At 49.2% G+C, this 22,838-nt stretch overlaps 7 non-coding genes and 2 pseudogenes across 7 annotated transcripts; all 9 read left to right on the top strand.

Annotated features, from left to right (window-relative positions):
- Positions 1 to 257: 257 nt before the first annotated feature.
- Positions 258 to 448, top strand: LOC130300518 (U2 spliceosomal RNA). The gene has a single exon (XR_008851363.1). It is a non-coding gene; the product is annotated as a U2 spliceosomal RNA (small nuclear RNA).
- Positions 449 to 2,540: 2,092 nt separating this feature from the next.
- LOC130300486 (U2 spliceosomal RNA) lies at positions 2,541 to 2,703 on the top strand (annotated as a pseudogene).
- Positions 2,704 to 8,465: 5,762 nt separating this feature from the next.
- On the top strand, positions 8,466 to 8,639 carry LOC130300480 (U2 spliceosomal RNA; annotated as a pseudogene).
- A 2,100-nt stretch (positions 8,640 to 10,739) lies between these two features.
- LOC130300533 (U2 spliceosomal RNA) lies at positions 10,740 to 10,931 on the top strand. Its single transcript, XR_008851377.1, has one exon. It is a non-coding gene; the product is annotated as a U2 spliceosomal RNA (small nuclear RNA).
- A 2,111-nt stretch (positions 10,932 to 13,042) lies between these two features.
- Positions 13,043 to 13,233, top strand: LOC130300517 (U2 spliceosomal RNA). The gene has a single exon (XR_008851362.1). It is a non-coding gene; the product is annotated as a U2 spliceosomal RNA (small nuclear RNA).
- Positions 13,234 to 15,309: 2,076 nt separating this feature from the next.
- Positions 15,310 to 15,502, top strand: LOC130300538 (U2 spliceosomal RNA). The gene has a single exon (XR_008851381.1). It is a non-coding gene; the product is annotated as a U2 spliceosomal RNA (small nuclear RNA).
- Positions 15,503 to 17,590: 2,088 nt separating this feature from the next.
- Positions 17,591 to 17,781, top strand: LOC130300516 (U2 spliceosomal RNA). Its single transcript, XR_008851361.1, has one exon. It is a non-coding gene; the product is annotated as a U2 spliceosomal RNA (small nuclear RNA).
- Positions 17,782 to 19,874: 2,093 nt separating this feature from the next.
- Positions 19,875 to 20,065, top strand: LOC130300529 (U2 spliceosomal RNA). The gene has a single exon (XR_008851373.1). It is a non-coding gene; the product is annotated as a U2 spliceosomal RNA (small nuclear RNA).
- Positions 20,066 to 22,148: 2,083 nt separating this feature from the next.
- On the top strand, positions 22,149 to 22,339 carry LOC130300515 (U2 spliceosomal RNA). Its single transcript, XR_008851360.1, has one exon. It is a non-coding gene; the product is annotated as a U2 spliceosomal RNA (small nuclear RNA).
- Positions 22,340 to 22,838: the final 499 nt, after the last annotated feature.

Genomic DNA, 22,838 nt, shown 5'->3' with positions numbered 1-22,838 from the left:
GCAAGTAGGAGGAGTAAGAAGGGTTCCTGGCAAATCCGGGTTATGGATTGCATTTAAAAAGGCCCCGTGGGAGTGCAATGGGCCCCTGTCTTGCTGCTTAGCAATAATGGTATGGGTTTAGGTTCTGCTGTGTGTACTGGTGGTTGACTGCCCCCCAGCCCAGAGTGTGCATGGAAAATTGTCTGGCAGCCTCCCTGACAGCAAGCAGTGATAGTGCCCATGAAGGGGACCTTGTTGGGCCCGCCCCTTTCACGGTTATCGCTTCTCGGCCTTTTGGCTAAGATCAAGTGTAGTATCTGTTCTTATCAGTTTAATATCTGATACGTCCCCTATCTGGGGACCATATATTAAATGGATTTTTGAGAACGGGGGCCGATTTCGAAGCTTGCTTCCGTCGCCCTATGCATTGACCCGATATGGCAGTATCTTCGGGTACAGTGCACCACCCCCTTACAGGGTTAAAAAGAAAGATTCCTACTTTCATTGCTACCTGCTTGCTGGCTAGCCAGCTAGCCAGCCCTGTGGGCCTTGCTGCTGCTGCAGCCAAAAAACAAAAGGTGGTGCTGCTGCTGCTTCTGCTGCTTCTGCTTCTGCTTGTGTCTGGCCCCTGTTGGAGCGTCCAGGCACAGGACTTCTGCTGCTGCTGACTAAATGGCCTCCTTAATTGGATCATTTGAGTAGCCAGCACACCTGTGCAGGTAGGGCATGACATGATAGGCAGCTGCCTTGATAGCGGGTGGGTGCTGAATGTTCCTAATTGACAAAATAAGATTAATGCTTATGAAGAAATATAAAATCTCATCCCTTCCCCAATATCGCGCCACACCCCTACCCCTTAATTCCCTGGTTGAACTTGATGGACATATGTCTTTTTTCGACCGTACTAACTATGTAACTATGTAACATAACATGGGGGGGGGGGGGGGGGTCTCCTGGCTGTTCACACAGGTGTGTCATTGCTGTACATTGACCATGCATTGCTTCTGTGGTATTGCAAAGGCAAAGACAAATGCTTCCAGCCATCCATTGCACTAATGGATTGGTCATCAGCTGGCTGTCTATGTCCCGCATCAATATAGACCAAAGTACAGAGGGTTAGGCTATGCTATTGTGCACCTACCTGATGCATCAGAAGGTGCGAGGCCCTTGCTAAATTCTGTGCACAGACTTTGAGATCTATGCTTTAGACTGTATCTAAACCTGCTCCAACATGGACTGACATTCTGGCCTACTTTCAGCCGATGCGACTTGTCTGGCGCTGAACAGTCGCTTTTTATGTATTCAGCACCTATGTATAATGTTGTAAAAATGCTCTAGAAGCTAAAGTCGCAGAAATGTCACACATATTTGGCCTGCAACTTTCTGTGCGACAAATTCAGACAGGAAAAATCAGTATAAATCCTTAGAAAATTATCCCCCAGTGTCTCCATCTGCTGGCGGTATTGAATAAGCATTGCTGCACTGATGGGGTATGCATTAGACGAAAAAAAAGAAGAAAAAGAAGAATAATACGCCCAGAAAAGAGGCGAAAAGGAGAAAAACGTAAAAAAACGTGAAAAAAAAGTAAGAGGAAGAGAAGGGAAAAAAAGGTGGAAATGGGTTTAAAAGTGATTTCGGCGGAGAAATATATATATATATATATATATATATATATATATATATATATACGCGCACACACACACATAGATATAAACGTATTCTCCGTTGAGATATTGCAGCCGCTGCTGTGTCCAGGCCCAGGAGCCTTAGCACTGTGCTGTGATGTCACTCAATACCACTGACATCACTAGGTGTAAACAACATCTCTCCTTTGCTGTGTATGTGACTATGGAGCTGTTTGGTGATGTTGTCTATTACGGCCTTCATAGAAGCAACAGGAGATTGTTGCATCCATCTAGAACCCTCAGAACTACAGTGCTATGATGTCACTCACTTCCACAGGCCTTGCAGAGTGTAAACAACAACAACCCAGCTTTGTTGTGTATGTAACCATAGGGATTTGTGATGTCACCTAGAACCTTCACAGCAGCGACAGCTTTATGAGGAGCATCAGCACTGCTCTGCCTGAGCAGAACCATCACCGCCATAGGTTGTCAAATAACCCGGATTTAACCCACACAGGTAAGTCCAATGGGGTGCAGGCATGTCCTCTATGCTTACAGCTTCCCGTGGGTGTTGGTTTGATACCGTTTGGGGACAGCCAAGGAGGCATCTGCAGGCAACAAAGGTAGGTGTGTGCTTGTGTGTGTGTTTCCTATGCAGATCCTAAGCCCAGTGTCACATGCAAGTAGGAGGAGTAAGAAGGGTTCCTGGCAAATCCGGGTTATGGATTGCATTTAAAAAGGCCCCGTGGGAGTGCAATGGGCCCCTGTCTTGCTGCTTAGCAATAATGGTATGGGTTTAGGTTCTGCTGTGTGTACTGGTGGTTGACTGCCCCCCAGCCCAGAGTGTGCATGGAAAATTGTCTGGCAGCCTCCCTGACAGCAAGCAGTGATAGTGCCCATGAAGGGGACCTTGTTGGGCCCGCCCCTTTCACGGTTATCGCTTCTCGGCCTTTTGGCTAAGATCAAGTGTAGTATCTGTTCTTATACTTACCTGGCAGGGGAGATACCATGATCGCTACGGTCTGAAGAACTCCAAGCATTGTGGTAGAGATTTTGCGTAGTACGATTGCAGTACTTTTCGTTCTTATTAGAACCGCATTTCTCTAGAGCATACCACCTGAAGATCGTCTCCTGCCTGCCTCGGAACATCTGAAGAAGGAGAAGATCTTGAAGACTGCAGCTCCGGAAGAAGCCGACGAAGAACCTGGAAGAAGGGAATCGGCGGTGAATTCCGGAACAGCGGCGAAGAGGAAGGCGGCGCAGAATCTTTTCGAAGAAACTCGCTGCCTCTGGAGAAGGATTTGCATAGCTCCTCCCACCGGGACCGGATCTGCATAGCTCCTCCCACCCGGGAAAGAAGACTTTGCGAAGCCTTTCTCCACAAGCAAGCAAGGAAGCGGAAAAGAGCCTGCTGGAAGAAGCCATGGCCTCAACCAGCAAGTCCACCCAGGAGGCTGCAGGGCAAGGCCTGGAGGTCCAGCCCCAACCACAGCAAGCTTCAACCTCCACCACGGCAAGGCAGAAGGGCGGCAGAATTCCTAACCTGGAAGCTCCAACCCTGGAGCCCTGGATGAGGCAGACTGTTGCCTTGAAGCTCAAGCCCGTGGACGGAAGGGTGCCGGACATGTCCCACGACGTGTTCTGCAAGAAGATGCTGGCGGATCAAGGCTTCCCCACGGCTGACACCCTGGGAATAGCAACCTTCTTTTCGGGAATCTTCTACATCACCTTTGCCACCATTGGGACCTGTAGAAGATACTGGGAGGTGGTGAAAGCGGCGAGTCCCGAATCCCCTTTCTCTCGCTTTGTGGGCAACTGCCTTATTCAAAGAGAGGAGAGGCGGGTGACGGTCTCAATGCGGAACCCACACACCCCAGGCACGGACATCTCGACCTTCCTGAAGCGCTTCTGCACCGTGGTGAGAGAGCCCACCCGCATCCTGAACTCACTCGGATACTGGACCTGCAAGTGGTCTGTGGTCGTCAGACTCAACAAGAACCCTGCTTCTCCAGACGGACTACAGCACCTGCCAACGACATTTTCCTTGGGCAACTCCACAGGACTTATCTTCTACCCGGACATGCCGCAGACCTGCAGGAGATGTGGCAAGATGGGCCACGAGGGCAAGGACTGTACGGAGGATGCCTGCAGGTATTGCCGTGTGACAGGTCACACGACCAAGGACTGCCCCAAGAGCAAGACCTGCAACCTCTGCGGACTGGCAGCCCACAGCTACAAGGACTGCCCCCAGAGGGAGAGAACATGGGCATCTGTGGCAGCGAGAGCACCGAAGCCAGCCCCAGCTCCGGAGCCAACACCACGGATGGCCAAGCCGACCAAGGAGGGTAAGAAGGCGAAAGCCACCACCCCTGCCCCGTCCCGCCCCTCCCCTGCCCCTCCCGCCCCATCCCCTGCCCCTCCCGCCCCATCTCCTGCCCCATCCCGCCCCACCCCTGCCCCATCCCGTCCCACCCCTGCCCCATCCCGTCCCACCCCTGCCCCTCCTGCCCCATCCCGTCCCACCCCTGCCCCTCCTGCCCCATCCCGTCCCACCCCCGCCCCTCCTGCCCCATCCCGCCCCACCCCTGCCCCCCGTACCCCACCCCGGCCCACCCCTGCCCCGTCCTCCCCTGCCCGGCCCACCCCTGCCCCGTCCTCCCCTGCCCGGCCCACCCCTGCCCCGTCCTCCCCTGCCCGGGCACTCTCTCCTGCCCCCCGCCCCACCCAGCCTCCTTTCTCTCCTGGCCCAGCAGCACCTAACCCCCCTCCAGCTGCTGGTGCCCGCCCTTCGGAGGACTTTCCTGTGCTTCCTCCCCCAGGTACCATACAGAGGAAGAGGAAAGGAAGGGACAACGTATCAGAAGAGTCCCACAAAAGAAAGATAATCGAGACCTGCGAAACCCCTCAAGCTTCAGATGAGGAGGAGGAGATGGAGCAGGTCTGCGAGAGCCCTGAGGCTTCAGAAGGAGAGGAGGTGATGGAGCAGGCCCAAGTGGAGCAGGTCCAAGCAGAGCCAGTCCAAGCTCAATCTATGGAGGAGCTGCTGCAGGACCCAGAGGTTAAGAAAATCCTGGACACTCCGTCCAACACGGTCTACGACGAGTTCTTGGAAGGGCGCTACGAGAAGCCACACGAGCCGACAGGCGCCAGAGAAGAGGACCCGTCCGACCAGACTGGTAACTAGTATCAGAACTAACCTCTCTTTTTTTTATTCCCATGGCTGATCTCAACATCTTCTGCATTAATGTGAGGAGTATTAGAGCTTGGTTTAGATTCCAGACTGTTCTTACGTTCTTAGATTCCCAGAGGTGTGATGTTTACATGTTGCAGGAATGTGCTTTGTCTGCTTCTAGGTCTTACAACCATCTGGCCAGGCAGTGGCCTCACGGCCCTTCCTACTGGTCTGGTGGGGGCGACAATAGGTCTGCGGGGGTGGCCATCCTGATCAGGGGAGGTAACTTTGCACTTGATTCCGTCCGGGAGCTCGTCTGTGGCAGACTTCTTGTCGCAGACGGTTCCTGGGCGGGTGAGCCCGTGCGGGGGATGTCCGACTGGAGGTTCTCCAGGCCCTGCGGGCTGAACTCGCCACCACTAGGGCAGTAGTGTTGGGTGGTGACTTCAACTGCCCCATTGAGGTGGACGGGCGCAGTTCTGGCACATCCGCCAACCTGGACGTGACGTCTAAACTGCTGATTGAGATGGTGACGGAGGCATCCTTGCAGGACGTTGTCGGGTCCATCGGGAACGGCTCCGTAAACTATACGTGGAGCCGCCCCGATGGCTCGCTCCGTTCTCGGATAGACTTCATCTTCACTTCGAGAGCAGTCAGAAAGGTGTCGTACTCTATGGTCCCCTGCTTCTTCTCTGACCACAGGGCCATTCGATTCCGGGGGACTCTGGGCCATGGATTCCCACCTGGCCCAGGCTCCTGGAAGTTGAATTGTGCCCTGTTGGAGCAGAGGGAGGTCATGGAGGAACTTAGGGATGCGTACCTTGTATGGCGAAATGACAAATGTCTGTTCAAGTGCATCAGCGATTGGTGGGAATATGTTAAAGTCGAATTCCGTTGTTTCTTTCAGGCAAAAGGCAGACAACAGGCGTGTGCGAAGAAGTGGGACTTGAGGAAACTGCAGCGCGAGCTGCGGTCCCTGCAGGACCTGCTCCAGTGTGGCTGGGACGTCAGGGAGGAGCTGGAGGAGACCAAAAAGAGCTTGAAAAGGCACTTTGAGGAGGAATCCAAGCGAATCGTCTTTCGTTCCAAGGTGGAGAACCTGGAGAAGGGTGAGAAATGTAACTCTTTCTTTTTCAGGAAGCTCCATGCCGGCCACACGCCCCTGACTGAGCTACGAGATGAGACCGGACACATGAGGAGCGGCAAGGAGGAAGTGATGGGGGTCGTCCACGACTTCTACAGCAACCTCTACGCCCCCAAGTCATCCGACCCCGAAGCCGCCGAGAGGTTCCTGTCAGGTGTCACTAACGTTGTTGATCCCGCAGGTGCGGCGGCTATGGACGATCCCTTGACGGTGGGGGAGCTGCTCTCTGCCGCTAGATCCTTTAAGCCCGGCAGGACCCCGGGCAGTGACGGTCTCCCGGCCGAGCTCTACGTAGCGCTGGGTGACCTGATCTGTCCGGACCTGTTGGAGGTGTACGAGGAGATGGTGGTGGGGGGCAGAATGCCTCCGTCGTTGAGGGAAGGGATGATCACGATCTTGTATAAGCGGAAGGGGGAGAGATGTGACCTGAAAAACTGGCGTCCCATCTCTCTCCTGAACGTGGACTACAAGATCCTCGCCAAGGTGCTGGCCAACAGGCTGAAACCTGTCATGGGGCAGATCGTCCATCCGGACCAGACCTGCAGCATTCCTGGCCGCAGGATTGCCGACAGCCTTGCCCTTGTGAGAGACACGGTCCATTACATCCAGGACCGCGGGGGCCGCGCCGCCCTGGTCAGCTTAGATCAGGAGAAGGCGTTCGACCGTGTCTCCCACGCATTCATGGACAGGGTTTTGCGCAGGCTGGGTCTGGGGAAGATGTTTTGCTCTTTTGTTAACGTAATGTATTTTGACATTTACAGCACGGTGTTGGTGAACGGCTGGAAGACTGACCCCTTTTCCATTCTTTCAGGGGTTAGACAAGGCTGCCCTCTTTCACCTCTCCTTTTTGTTTGTGTTATAGAGCTCTTCGCTGAGACTATCCGGCAGAATGGAGAGATCAGAGGGATCACCGCACCAGGACCAGATCGCCACGAGGTCAAGTGCTCGCTCTACATGGACGACGTGACCGTCTTCTGCGCTGACCAGCGTTCGGTGACTGCACTCGTCCAGACCTGCGAGGACTTCGGCAGAGCTTCGGGGGCAAAAGTCAACTGCGGGAAGTCGGAGGCCATGCTCTTCGGGGAGTGGCACCTGGCTTCTTCCGCCCCCTTCCCCTTTACTATTAAGCCGGACTTCATTCAAATTCTTGGAGTCTGGTTCGGGAAGGAAGGAGCGGCCCTTAAGTCTTGGCAAGACCGACTAGGAAGGATAAACTCAAAGATCGGACTGTGGAGCTCCAGAAAGCTCACGATGGAAGGCAAGGCACTTGTCCTGCGGAGTGAAGTTTTGCCTGTGCTCCAATATACCGCACAGGCCTGGCCTCCCCATACCACCGTTTGCAAGGCCATCACCCGGACAGTGTTTGGCTTCGTCTGGGGCAAAATGGACAGAGTCAAGAGGACCGTGATGTACAAGGAACCCCGCAAGGGTGGGAAGGGAATACCCGACATCCCCGCTCTGCTGAGGGCCTCCTTTGCATGTGTCACGGTGCAGCGGACTCTTGTAGAAAAGACTGGCTCAGCGGGCAGGTCCATGTCTCGCTTGCTTCTCATGCCCCTCTGGAGACAGCTGGGCTGGGACAAGTGGGACAGCTCCATCCCTTACAACTGGAACACTCCCTGGTTCTATGGGGATGTTGTCCGGTTTGTGAGGGAGCACCAGCTGGAAGGACTGAAACCAGACCTATGGAAGCCAAAGACAATCCACAAGCTCATCCGAGCTAAGGACTCGACCGAGCTGGTTCCGGGACTCCCCGCAGCCACTGCAGAGACAGTTTGGAACAATGTGGCCTCAAAGCGGCTTACCAATGGACACAAGGACTTGTCGTGGATGGCCGTCATGGGAGGTCTCTCTCTCAGGTCATTCATGCATGCCCGCAACCTGTGCAAGACCCGGTACTGCCCCCGTTGCCCCTACGTGGAGGAAACATCTTTCCACGTGTTTTGGCAGTGCCCCTTTGCACAGGGTCTGTTGGACGCCCTAGAACAGGAACTCAGAGACTCAGTGCCCAGGAGCTGCCTATCGTACCATTCGGTGCTTTACGGCCTGTTCCCTGGGACCCACGACGTGGAGGCCATCCAGGAGGCCTGGCGCCTTATGAACTGTTTTAAGGACGCAGTGTGGCTTGCCAGGAACCGCCTCGTGATCAACAGGGAAAACATGTCCGTCCGGGACTGCCGCAGGTTCATCAAGAACCTGCTTAGAGACTATTCCATCTTGGACAGCTCGGCCGTTGATGAGGAAGAAGAGGAGTGAAGACCCCTCTCCTTCTCCCATGTCTCCCTGAAGATACAGCCCAACAGTTTGGCCCTGTGATCCGCCCCCTCCCTACCCCCACATAGTCGCCCACACCCCTACCCCGATCACAGATTGTATTATTTGGTTTTTGTTTGATCTCTTGTGCCTTTATATTGCAGGATTGAGCTGAATGTTAGAGTAGCATGGTGTGCGATGTATAGCTTAGGGAACCTTTGCTGTGTATTGTACTATCATGCTTTGTGTGACTGTAATTTATTGTACGACTTGTAATGACTGAACGGAAAATAAAGCTCTTTCAATCAAAAAATCTGTTCTTATCAGTTTAATATCTGATACGTCCCCTATCTGGGGACCATATATTAAATGGATTTTTGAGAACGGGGGCCGATTTCGAAGCTTGCTTCCGTCGCCCTATGCATTGACCCGATATGGCAGTATCTTCGGGTACAGTGCACCACCCCCTTACAGGGTTAAAAAGAAAGATTCCTACTTTCATTGCTACCTGCTTGCTGGCTAGCCAGCTAGCCAGCCCTGTGGGCCTTGCTGCTGCTGCAGCCAAAAAACAAAAGGTGGTGCTGCTGCTGCTTCTGCTGCTTCTGCTTCTGCTTGTGTCTGGCCCCTGTTGGAGCGTCCAGGCACAGGACTTCTGCTGCTGCTGACTAAATGGCCTCCTTAATTGGATCATTTGAGTAGCCAGCACACCTGTGCAGGTAGGGCATGACATGATAGGCAGCTGCCTTGATAGCGGGTGGGTGCTGAATGTTCCTAATTGACAAAATAAGATTAATGCTTATGAAGAAATATAAAATCTCATCTCTTCCCCAATATCGCGCCACACCCCTACCCCTTAATTCCCTGGTTGAACTTGATGGACATATGTCTTTTTTCGACCGTACTAACTATGTAACTATGTAACATAACATGGGGGGGGGGGGGTCTCCTGGCTGTTCACACAGGTGTGTCATTGCTGTACATTGACCATGCATTGCTTCTGTGGTATTGCAAAGGCAAAGACAAATGCTTCCAGCCATCCATTGCACTAATGGATTGGTCATCAGCTGGCTGTCTATGTCCCGCATCAATATAGACCAAAGTACAGAGGGTTAGGCTATGCTATTGTGCACCTACCTGATGCATCAGAAGGTGCGAGGCCCTTGCTAAATTCTGTGCACAGACTTTGAGATCTATGCTTTAGACTGTATCTAAACCTGCTCCAACATGGACTGACATTCTGGCCTACTTTCAGCCGATGCGACTTGTCTGTCGCTGAACAGTCGCTTTTTATGTATTCAGCACCTATGTATAATGTTGTAAAAATGCTCTAGAAGCTAAAGTCGCAGAAATGTCACACATATTTGGCCTGCAACTTTCTGTGCGACAAATTCAGACAGGAAAAATCAGTATAAATCCTTAGAAAATTATCCCCCAGTGTCTCCATCTGCTGGCGGTATTGAATAAGCATTGCTGCACTTATGGGGTATGCATTAGACGAAAAAAAAGAAGAAAAAGAAGAATAATACGCCCAGAAAAGAGGCGAAAAGGAGAAAAACGTAAAAAAACGTGAAAAAAAAGTAAGAGGAAGAGAAGGGAAAAAAAGGTGGAAATGGGTTTAAAAGTGATTTCGGCGGAGAAATATATATTTGATATGATATATATATATATATATATATATATATATATACGCGCGCACACACACACACATAGATATAAACGTATTCTCCGTTGAGATATTGCAGCCGCTGCTGTGTCCAGGCCCAGGAGCCTTAGCACTGTGCTGTGATGTCACTCAATACCACTGACATCACTAGGTGTAAACAACATCTCTCCTTTGCTGTGTATGTGACTATGGAGCTGTTTGGTGATGTCGTCTATTACGGCCTTCATAGAAGCAACAGGAGATTGTTGCATCCATCTAGAACCCTCAGAACTACAGTGCTATGATGTCACTCACTTCCACAGGCCTTGCAGAGTGTAAACAACAACAACCCAGCTTTGTTGTGTATGTAACCATAGGGATTTTGTGATGTCACCTAGAACCTTCACAGCAGCGACAGCTTTATGAGGAGCATCAGCACTGCTCTGCCTGAGCAGAACCATCACCGCCATAGGTTGTCAAATAACCCGGATTTAACCCACACAGGTAAGTCCAATGGGGTGCAGGCATGTCCTCTATGCTTACAGCTTCCCGTGGGTGTTGGTTTGATACCGTTTGGGGACAGCCAAGGAGGCATCTGCAGGCAACAAAGGTAGGTGTGTGCTTGTGTGTGTGTTTCCTATGCAGATCCTAAGCCCAGTGTCACATGCAAGTAGGAGGAGTAAGAAGGGTTCCTGGCAAATCCGGGTTATGGATTGCATTTAAAAAGGCCCCGTGGGAGTGCAATGGGCCCCCTGTCTTGCTGCTTAGCAATAATGGTATGGGTTTAGGTTCTGCTGTGTGTACTGGTGGTTGACTGCCCCCCAGCCCAGAGTGTGCATGGAAAATTGTCTGGCAGCCTCCCTGACAGCAAGCAGTGATAGTGCCCATGAAGGGGACCTTGTTGGGCCCGCCCCTTTCACGGTTATCGCTTCTCGGCCTTTTGGCTAAGATCAAGTGTAGTATCTGTTCTTATCAGTTTAATATCTGATACGTCCCCTATCTGGGGACCATATATTAAATGGATTTTTGAGAACGGGGGGCCGATTTCGAAGCTTGCTTCCGTCGCCCTATGCATTGACCCGATATGGCAGTATCTTCGGGTACAGTGCACCACCCCCCTTACAGGGTTAAAAAGAAAGATTCCTACTTTCATTGCTACCTGCTTGCTGGCTAGCCAGCTAGCCAGCCCTGTGGGCCTTGCTGCTGCTGCAGCCAAAAAACAAAAGGTGGTGCTGCTGCTGCTGCTTCTGCTGCTTCTGCTTCTGCTTGTGTCTGGCCCCTGTTGGAGCGTCCAGGCACAGGACTTCTGCTGCTGCTGACTAAATGGCCTCCTTAATTGGATCATTTGAGTAGCCAGCACACCTGTGCAGGTAGGGCAATGACATGATAGGCAGCTGCCTTGATAGCGGGTGTGGGTGCTGAATGTTCCTAATTGACAAAATAAGATTATGCTTATGAAGAAATATAAAATCTCATCCCTTCCCCAATATCGCGCCACACCCCCTACCCCTTAATTCCTGGTTGAACTTGATGGACATATGTCTTTTTTCGACCGTACTAACTATGTAACTATGTAACATAACATGGGGGGGGGGGGGGGGTCTCCTGGCTGTTCACACAGGTGTGTCATTGCTGTACATTGACCATGCATTGCTTCTGTGGTATTGCAAAGGCAAAGACAAATGCTTCCAGCCATCCATTGCACTAATGGATTGGTCATCAGCTGGCTGTCTATGTCCCGCATCAATATAGACCAAAGTACAGAGGGTTAGGCTATGCTATTGTGCACCTACCTGATGCATCAGAAGGTGCGAGGCCCTTGCTAAATTCTGTGCACAGACTTTGAGATCTATGCTTTAGACTGTATCTAAACCTGCTCCACATGGACTGACATTCTGGCCTACTTTCAGCCGATGCGACTTGTCTGGCGCTGAACAGTCGCTTTTTATGTATTCAGCACCTATGTATAATGTTGTAAAAATGCTCTAGAAGCTAAAGTCGCAGAAATGTCACACATATTTGGCCTGCAACTTTCTGTGCGACAAATTCAGACAGGAAAAATCAGTATAAATCCTTAGAAAATTATCCCCCAGTGTCTCCATCTGCTGGCGGTATTGAATAAGCATTGCTGCACTGATGGGGTATGCATTAGACGAAAAAAAAGGAAGAAAAAGAAGAATAATACGCCAGAAAAGAGGCGAAAAGGAGAAAAACGTAAAAAAAACGTGAAAAAAAAGTAAGAGGAAGAGAAGGGAAAAAAAGGTGGAAATGGTTTAAAAGTGATTTCGGCTGAGAAAATATATATATTATATATATATATACTATATATATATATATTATACATATAACGCGCACACACACACATAGATATAAACGTATTCTCCGTTGAGATATTGCAGCCGCTGCTGTGTCCAGGCCCAGGAGCCTTAGCACTGTGCTGTGATGTCACTCAATACCACTGACATCACTAGGTGTAAACAACATCTCTCCTTTGCTGTGTATGTGACTATGGAGCTGTTTGGTGATGTCGTCTATTACGGCCTTCATAGAAGCAACAGGAGATTGTTGCATCCATCTAGAACCCTCAGAACTACAGTGCTATGATGTCACTCACTTCCCACAGGCCTTGCAGAGTGTAAACAACAACAACCCAGCTTTGTTGTGTATGTAACCATAGGGATTTGTGATGTCACCTAGAACCTTCACAGCAGCGACAGCTTTATGAGGAGCATCAGCACTGCTCTGCCTGAGCAGAACCATCACCCGCCATAGGTTGTCAAATAACCCGGATTTAACCCCACACAGGTAAGTCCAATGGGGTGCAGGCATGTCCTCTATGCTTACAGCTTCCCGTGGGTGTTGGTTTGATACCGTTTGGGGACAGCCAAGGAGGCATCTGCAGGCAACAAAGGTAGGTGTGTGCTTGTGTGTGTGTTTCCTATGCAGATCCTAAGCCCAGTGTCACATGCAAGTAGGAGGAGTAAGAAGGGTTCCTGGCAAATCCGGTTTATGGATTGCATTTAAAAAGGCCCCGTGGGAGTGCAATGGGCCCCTGTCTTGCTGCTTAGCAATAATGGTATGGGTTTAGGTTCTGCTGTGTGTACTGGTGGTTGACTGCCCCCCAGCCCAGAGTGTGCATGGAAAATTGTCTGGCAGCCTCCCTGACAGCAAGCAGTGATAGTGCCCATGAAGGGGACCCTTGTTGGGCCCGCCCCCTTCTCACGGTTATCGCTTCTCGGCCTTTTGGCTAAGATCAAGTGTAGTATCTGTTCTTATCAGTTTAATATCTGATACGTCCCCTATCTGGGGACCATATATTAAATGGATTTTTGAGAACGGGGGCCGATTTCGAAGCTTGCTTCCGTCGCCCTATGCATTGACCCGATATGGCAGTATCTTCGGGTACAGTGCACCACCCCTTACAGGGTTAAAAAGAAAGATTCTCCTACTTTCATTGCTACCTGCTTGCTGGCTAGCCAGCTAGCCAGCCCTGTGGGCCTTGCTGCTGCTGCAGCCAAAAAACAAAAGGTGGTGCTGCTGCTGCTTCTGCTGCTTCTGCTTCTGCTTGTGTCTGGCCCCCTGTTGGAGCGTCCAGGCACAGGACTTCTGCTGCTGCTGACTAAATGGCCTCCTTAATTGGGATCATTTGAGTAGCCAGCACACCTGTGCAGGTAGGGCATGACATGATAGGCAGCTGCCTTGATAGCGGGTGGGTGCTGAATGTTCCTAATTGACAAAATAAGATTAATGCTTATGAAGAAATATAAAATCTCATCCCTTCCCCCAATATCGCGCCACACCCCTACCCCTTAATTCCCTGGTTGAACTTGATGGACATATGTCTTTTTTCGACCGTACTAAACTATGTAACTATGTAACATAACATGGGGGGGGGGGGGGGGGGTCTCCTGGCTGTTCACACAGGTGTGTCATTGCTGTACATTGACCATGCATTGCTTCTGTGGTATTGCAAAGGCAAAGACAAATGCTTCCAGCCATCCATTGCACTAATGGATTGGTCATCAGCTGGCTGTCTATGTCCCGCATCTCAATATAGACCAAAGTACAGAGGGTTAGGCTATGCTATTGTGCACCTACCTGATGCATCAGAAGGTGCGAGGCCTTGCTAAATTCTGTGCACAGACTTTGAGATCTATGCTTTAGACTGTATCTAAACCTGCTCCAACATGGACTGACATTCTGGCCTACTTTCAGCCGATGCGACTTGTCTGGCGCTGAACAGTCGCTTTTTATGTATTCAGCACCTATGTATAATGTTGTAAAAATGCTCTAGAAGCTAAAGTCGCAGAAATGTCACACATATTTGGCCTGCAACTTTCTGTGCGACAAATTCAGACAGGAAAAATCAGTATAAATCCTTAGAAAATTATCCCCCAGTGTCTCCATCTGCTGGCGGTATTGAATAAGCATTGCTGCACTGATGGGGTATGCATTAGACGAAAAAAAAGAAGAAAAAGAAGAATAATACGCCCAGAAAAGAGGCGAGAGGCGAAAAGGAGAAAAACGTAAAAAAACGTGAAAAAAAAGTAAGAGGAAGAGAAGGAAAAAAAGGTGGAAATGGGTTTAAAAGTGATTTCGGCGGAGAAATATATATATATATATATATATATATATATATATATACGCGCACACACACACATAGATATAAACGTATTCTCCGTTGAGATATTGCAGCCGCTGCTGTGTCCAGGCCCAGGAGCCTTAGCACTGTGCTGTGATGTCACTCAATACCACTGACATCACTAGGTGTAAACAACATCTCTCCTTTGCTGTGTATGTGACTATGGAGCTGTTGGTGATGTCGTCTATTACGGCCTTCATAGAAGCAACAGGAGATTGTTGCATCCATCTAGAACCCTCAGAACTACAGTGCTATGATGTCACTCACTTCCACAACAACCCAGCTTTGTTGTGTATGTAACCATAGGGATTTGTGATGTCACCTAGAACCTTCACAGCAGCGACAGCTTTATGAGGAGCATCAGCACTGCTCTCGCCTGAGCAGAACCATCACCGCCATAGGTTGTCAAATAACCCGGATTTAACCCACACAGGTAAGTCCAATGGGGTGCAGGCATGTCCTCTATGCTTACAGCTTCCCGTGGGTGTTGGTTTGATACCGTTTGGGGACAGCCAAGGAGGCATCTGCAGGCAACAAAGGTAGGTGTGTGCTTGTGTGTGTGTTTCCTATGCAGATCCTAAGCCCAGTGTCACATGCAAGTAGGAGGAGTAAGAAGGGTTCCTGGCAAATCCGGGTTATGGATTGCATTTAAAAAGGCCCCGTGGGAGTGCAATGGGCCCCTGTCTTGCTGCTTAGCAATAATGGTATGGGTTTAGGTTCTGCTGTGTGTACTGGTGGTTGACTGCCCCCCAGCCCAGAGTGTGCATGGAAAATTGTCTGGCAGCCTCCCTGACAGCAAGCAGTGATAGTGCCCATGAAGGGGACCTTGTTGGGCCCGCCCCTTTCACGGTTATCGCTTCTCGGCCTTTTGGCTAAGATCAAGTGTAGTATCTGTTCTTATCAGTTTAATATCTGATACGTCCCCTATCTGGGGACCATATATTAAATGGATTTTTGAGAACGGGGGCCGATTTCGAAGCTTGCTTCCGTCGCCCTATGCATTGACCCGATATGGCAGTATCTTCGGGTACGCAGTGCACCACCCCCTTACAGGGTTAAAAAGAAAGATTCCTACTTTCATTGCTACCTGCTTGCTGGCTAGCCAGCTAGCCAGCCCTGTGGGCCTTGCTGCTGCTGCAGCCAAAAAACAAAAGGTGGTGCTGCTGCTGCTGCTTCTGCTTCTGCTTGTGTCTGGCCCCTGTTGGAGCGTCCAGGCACAGGACTTCTGCTGCTGCTGACTAAATGGCCTCCTTAATTGGATCATTTGAGTAGCCAGCACACCTGTGCAGGTAGGGCATGACATGATAGGCAGCTGCCCTTGATAGCGGGTGGGTGCTGAATGTTCCTAATTGACAAAATAAGATTAATGCTTATGAAGAAATATAAAATCTCATCCATTCCCCAATATCGCGCCACACCCCCTACCCCTTAATTCCCTGGTTGAACTTGATGGACATATGTCTTTTTTCGACCGTACTAACTATGTAACTATGTAACATAACATGGGGGGGGGGGGGGGGGTCTCCTGGCTGTTCACACAGGTGTGTCATTGCTGTACATTGACCATGCATTGCTTCTGTGGTATTGCAAAGGCAAAGACAAATGCTTCCAGCCATCCATTGCACTAATGGATTGGTCATCAGCTGGCTGTCTATGTCCCGCATCAATATAGACCAAAGTACAGAGGGTTAGGCTATGCTATTGTGCACCTACCTGATGCATCAGAAGGTGCGAGGCCCTTGCTAAATTCTGTGCACAGACTTTGAGATCTATGCTTTAGACTGTATCTAAACCTGCTCCAACATGGACTGACATTCTGGCCTACTTTCAGCCGATGCGACTTGTCTGGCGCTGAACAGTCGCTTTTTATGTATTCAGCACCTATGTATAATGTTGTAAAAATGCTCTAGAAGCTAAAGTCGCAGAAATGTCACACATATTTGGCCTGCAACTTTCTGTGCGACAAATTCAGACAGGAAAAATCAGTATAAATCCTTAGAAAATTATCCCCCAGTGTCTCCATCTGCTGGCGGTATTGAATAAGCATTGCTGCACTGATGGGGTATGCATTAGACGAAAAAAAAGAAGAAAAAGAAGAATAATACGCCCAGAAAAGAGGCGAAAAGGAGAAAAACGTAAAAAAACTTGAAAAAAAAGTAAGAGGAAGAGAAGGGAAAAAAAGGTGGAAATGGGTTTAAAAGTGATTTCGGCGGAGAAATATATATATATATATATATATATATATATATATATATATATACGCGCACACACACACATAGATATAAACGTATTCTCCGTTGAGATATTGCAGCCGCTGCTGTGTCCAGGCCCAGGAGCCTTAGCACTGTGCTGTGATGTCACTCAATACCACTGACATCACTAGGTGTAAACAACATCTCTCCTTTGCTGTGTATGTGACTATGGAGCTGTTTGGTGATGTCGTCTATTACGGCCTTCATAGAAGCAACAGGAGATTGTTGCATCCATCTAGAACCCTCAGAACTACAGTGCTATGATGTCACTCACTTCCACAGGCCTTGCAGAGTGTAAACAACAACAACCCAGCTTTGTTGTGTATGTAACCATAGGGATTTGTGATGTCACCTAGAACCTTCACAGCAGCGACAGCTTTATGAGGAGCATCAGCACTGCTCTGCCTGAGCAGAACCATCACCGCCATAGGTTGTCAAATAACCCGGATTTAACCCACACAGGTAAGTCCAATGGGGTGCAGGCATGTCCTCTATGCTTACAGCTTCCCGTGGGTGTTGGTTTGATACCGTTTGGGGACAGCCAAGGAGGCATCTGCAGGCAACAAAGGTAGGTGTGTGCTTGTGTGTGTGTTTCCTATGCAGATCCTAAGCCCAGTGTCACATGCAAGTAGGAGGAGTAAGAAGGGTTCCTGGCAAATCCGGGTTATGGATTGCATTTAAAAAGGCCCCGTGGGAGTGCAATGGGCCCCTGTCTTGCTGCTTAGCAATAATGGTATGGGTTTAGGTTCTGCTGTGTGTACTGGTGGTTGACTGCCCCCCAGCCCAGAGTGTGCATGGAAAATTGTCTGGCAGCCTCCCTGACAGCAAGCAGTGATAGTGCCCATGAAGGGGACCTTGTTGGGCCCGCCCCTTTCACGGTTATCGCTTCTCGGCCTTTTGGCTAAGATCAAGTGTAGTATCTGTTCTTATCAGTTTAATATCTGATACGTCCCCTATCTGGGGACCATATATTAAATGGATTTTTGAGAACGGGGGCCGATTTCGAAGCTTGCTTCCGTCGCCCTATGCATTGACCCGATATGGCAGTATCTTCGGGTACAGTGCACCACCCCCTTACAGGGTTAAAAAGAAAGATTCCTACTTTCATTGCTACCTGCTTGCTGGCTAGCCAGCTAGCCAGCCCTGTGGGCCTTGCTGCTGCTGCAGCCAAAAAACAAAAGGTGGTGCTGCTGCTGCTTCTGCTGCTTCTGCTTCTGCTTGTGTCTGGCCCCTGTTGGAGCGTCCAGGCACAGGACTTCTGCTGCTGCTGACTAAATGGCCTCCTTAATTGGATCATTTGAGTAGCCAGCACACCTGTGCAGGTAGGGCATGACATGATAGGCAGCTGCCTTGATAGCGGGTGGGTGCTGAATGTTCCTAATTGACAAAATAAGATTAATGCTTATGAAGAAATATAAAATCTCATCCCTTCCCCAATATCGCGCCACACCCCTACCCCTTAATTCCCTGGTTGAACTTGATGGACATATGTCTTTTTTCGACCGTACTAACTATGTAACTATGTAACATAACATGGGGGGGGGGGGGGGGTCTCCTGGCTGTTCACACAGGTGTGTCATTGCTGTACATTGACCATGCATTGCTTCTGTGGTATTGCAAAGGCAAAGACAAATGCTTCCAGCCATCCATTGCACTAATGGATTGGTCATCAGCTGGCTGTCTATGTCCCGCATCAATATAGACCAAAGTACAGAGGGTTAGGCTATGCTATTGTGCACCTACCTGATGCATCAGAAGGTGCGAGGCCCTTGCTAAATTCTGTGCACAGACTTTGAGATCTATGCTTTAGACTGTATCTAAACCTGCTCCAACATGGACTGACATTCTGGCCTACTTTCAGCCGATGCGACTTGTCTGGCGCTGAACAGTCGCTTTTTATGTATTCAGCACCTATGTATAATGTTGTAAAAATGCTCTAGAAGCTAAAGTCGCAGAAATGTCACACATATTTGGCCTGCAACTTTCTGTGCGACAAATTCAGACAGGAAAAATCAGTATAAATCCTTAGAAAATTATCCCCCAGTGTCTCCATCTGCTGGCGGTATTGAATAAGCATTGCTGCACTGATGGGGTATGCATTAGACGAAAAAAAAGAAGAAAAAGAAGAATAATACGCCCAGAAAAGAGGCGAAAAGGAGAAAAACGTAAAAAAACGTGAAAAAAAAGTAAGAGGAAGAGAAGGGAAAAAAAGGTGGAAATGGGTTTAAAAGTGATTTCGGCGGAGAAATATATATATATATATATATATATATATATATATATATATATATACGCGCACACACACACATATATATAAACGTATTCTCCGTTGAGATATTGCAGCCGCTGCTGTGTCCAGGCCCAGGAGCCTTAGCACTGTGCTGTGATGTCACTCAATACCACTGACATCACTAGGTGTAAACAACATCTCTCCTTTGCTGTGTATGTGACTATGGAGCTGTTTGGTGATGTCGTCTATTACGGCCTTCATAGAAGCAACAGGAGATTGTTGCATCCATCTAGAACCCTCAGAACTACAGTGCTATGATGTCACTCACTTCCACAGGCCTTGCAGAGTGTAAACAACAACAACCCAGCTTTGTTGTGTATGTAACCATAGGGATTTGTGATGTCACCTAGAACCTTCACAGCAGCGACAGCTTTATGAGGAGCATCAGCACTGCTCTGCCTGAGCAGAACCATCACCGCCATAGGTTGTCAAATAACCCGGATTTAACCCACACAGGTAAGTCCAATGGGGTGCAGGCATGTCCTCTATGCTTACAGCTTCCCGTGGGTGTTGGTTTGATACCGTTTGGGGACAGCCAAGGAGGCATCTGCAGGCAACAAAGGTAGGTGTGTGCTTGTGTGTGTGTTTCCTATGCAGATCCTAAGCCCAGTGTCACATGCAAGTAGGAGGAGTAAGAAGGGTTCCTGGCAAATCCGGGTTATGGATTGCATTTAAAAAGGCCCCGTGGGAGTGCAATGGGCCCCTGTCTTGCTGCTTAGCAATAATGGTATGGGTTTAGGTTCTGCTGTGTGTACTGGTGGTTGACTGCCCCCCAGCCCAGAGTGTGCATGGAAAATTGTCTGGCAGCCTCCCTGACAGCAAGCAGTGATAGTGCCCATGAAGGGGACCTTGTTGGGCCCGCCACTTTCACGGTTATCGCTTCTTGGCCTTTTGGCTAAGATCAAGTGTAGTATCTGTTCTTATCAGTTTAATATCTGATACGTCCCCTATCTGGGGACCATATATTAAATGGATTTTTGAGAACGGGGGCCGATTTCGAAGCTTGCTTCCGTCGCCCTATGCATTGACCCGATATGGCAGTATCTTCGGGTACAGTGCACCACCCCCTTACAGGGTTAAAAAGAAAGATTCCTACTTTCATTGCTACCTGCTTGCTGGCTAGCCAGCTAGCCAGCCCTGTGGGCCTTGCTGCTGCTGCAGCCAAAAAACAAAAGGTGGTGCTGCTGCTGCTTCTGCTGCTTCTGCTTCTGCTTGTGTCTGGCCCCTGTTGGAGCGTCCAGGCACAGGACTTCTGCTGCTGCTGACTAAATGGCCTCCTTAATTGGATCATTTGAGTAGCCAGCACACCTGTGCAGGTAGGGCATGACATGATAGGCAGCTGCCTTGATAGCGGGTGGGTGCTGAATGTTCCTAATTGACAAAATAAGATTAATGCTTATGAAGAAATATAAAATCTCATCCCTTCCCCAATATCGCGCCACACCCCTACCCCTTAATTCCCTGGTTGAACTTGATGGACATATGTCTTTTTTCGACCGTACTAACTATGTAACTATGTAACATAACATGGGGGGGGGGGGGGGGTCTCCTGGCTGTTCACACAGGTGTGTCATTGCTGTACATTGACCATGCATTGCTTCTGTGGTATTGCAAAGGCAAAGACAAATGCTTCCAGCCATCCATTGCACTAATGGATTGGTCATCAGCTGGCTGTCTATGTCCCGCATCAATATAGACCAAAGTACAGAGGGTTAGGCTATGCTATTGTGCACCTACCTGATGCATCAGAAGGTGCGAGGCCCTTGCTAAATTCTGTGCACAGACTTTGAGATCTATGCTTTAGACTGTATCTAAACCTGCTCCAACATGGACTGACATTCTGGCCTACTTTCAGCCGATGCGACTTGTCTGGCGCTGAACAGTCGCTTTTTATGTATTCAGCACCTATGTATAATGTTGTAAAAATGCTCTAGAAGCTAAAGTCGCAGAAATGTCACACATATTTGGCCAGCAACTTTCTGTGCGACAAATTCAGACAGGAAAAATCAGTATAAATCCTTAGAAAATTATCCCCCAGTGTCTCCATCTGCTGGCGGTATTGAATAAGCATTGCTGCACTGATGGGGTATGCATTAGACGAAAAAAAAGAAGAAAAAGAAGAATAATACGCCCAGAAAAGAGGCGAAAAGGAGAAAAACGTAAAAAAACGTGAAAAAAAAGTAAGAGGAAGAGAAGGGAAAAAAAGGTGGAAATGGGTTTAAAAGTGATTTCGGCGGAGAAATATATATATATATATATATATATATATATATATACGCGCACACACACACATAGATATAAACGTATTCTCCGTTGAGATATTGCAGCCGCTGCTGTGTCCAGGCCCAGGAGCCTTAGCACTGTGCTGTGATGTCACTCAATACCACTGACATCACTAGGTGTAAACAACATCTCTCCTTTGCTGTGTATGTGACTATGGAGCTGTTTGGTGATGTCGTCTATTACGGCCTTCATAGAAGCAACAGGAGATTGTTGCATCCATCTAGAACCCTCAGAACTACAGTGCTATGATGTCACTCACTTCCACAGGCCTTGCAGAGTGTAAACAACAACAACCCAGCTTTGTTGTGTATGTAACCATAGGGATTTGTGATGTCACCTAGAACCTTCACAGCAGCGACAGCTTTATGAGGAGCATCAGCACTGCTCTGCCTGAGCAGAACCATCACCGCCATAGGTTGTCAAATAACCCGGATTTAACCCACACAGGTAAGTCCAATGGGGTGCAGGCATGTCCTCTATGCTTACAGCTTCCCGTGGGTGTTGGTTTGATACCGTTTGGGGACAGCCAAGGAGGCATCTGCAGGCAACAAAGGTAGGTGTGTGCTTGTGTGTGTGTTTCCTATGCAGATCCTAAGCCCAGTGTCACATGCAAGTAGGAGGAGTAAGAAGGGTTCCTGGCAAATCCAGGTTATGGATTGCATTTAAAAAGGCCCCGTGGGAGTGCAATGGGCCCCTGTCTTGCTGCTTAGCAATAATGGTATGGGTTTAGGTTCTGCTGTGTGTACTGGTGGTTGACTGCCCCCCAGCCCAGAGTGTGCATGGAAAATTGTCTGGCAGCCTCCCTGACAGCAAGCAGTGATAGTGCCCATGAAGGGGACCTTGTTGGGCCCGCCCCTTTCACGGTTATCGCTTCTCGGCCTTTTGGCTAAGATCAAGTGTAGTATCTGTTCTTATCAGTTTAATATCTGATACGTCCCCTATCTGGGGACCATATATTAAATGGATTTTTGAGAACGGGGGCCGATTTCGAAGCTTGCTTCCGTCGCCCTATGCATTGACCCGATATGGCAGTATCTTCGGGTACAGTGCACCACCCCCTTACAGGGTTAAAAAGAAAGATTCCTACTTTCATTGCTACCTGCTTGCTGGCTAGCCAGCTAGCCAGCCCTGTGGGCCTTGCTGCTGCTGCAGCCAAAAAACAAAAGGTGGTGCTGCTGCTGCTTCTGCTGCTTCTGCTTCTGCTTGTGTCTGGCCCCTGTTGGAGCGTCCAGGCACAGGACTTCTGCTGCTGCTGACTAAATGGCCTCCTTAATTGGATCATTTGAGTAGCCAGCACACCTGTGCAGGTAGGGCATGACATGATAGGCAGCTGCCTTGATAGCGGGTGGGTGCTGAATGTTCCTAATTGACAAAATAAGATTAATGCTTATGAAGAAATATAAAATCTCATCCCTTCCCCAATATCGCGCCACACCCCTACCCCTTAATTCCCTGGTTGAACTTGATGGACATATGTCTTTTTTCGACCGTACTAACTATTTAACTATGTAACATAACATGGGGGGGGGGGGGGGTCTCCTGGCTGTTCACACAGG

Source organism: Hyla sarda, unplaced genomic scaffold (genome assembly GCF_029499605.1).
Source record: "Hyla sarda isolate aHylSar1 unplaced genomic scaffold, aHylSar1.hap1 scaffold_1085, whole genome shotgun sequence".
Taxonomy (NCBI): Eukaryota; Metazoa; Chordata; class Amphibia; order Anura; family Hylidae; genus Hyla; species Hyla sarda.
Note: the sequence above shows the minus strand (reverse complement) of the source record. Positions and strands in the feature narration are given on the sequence as shown.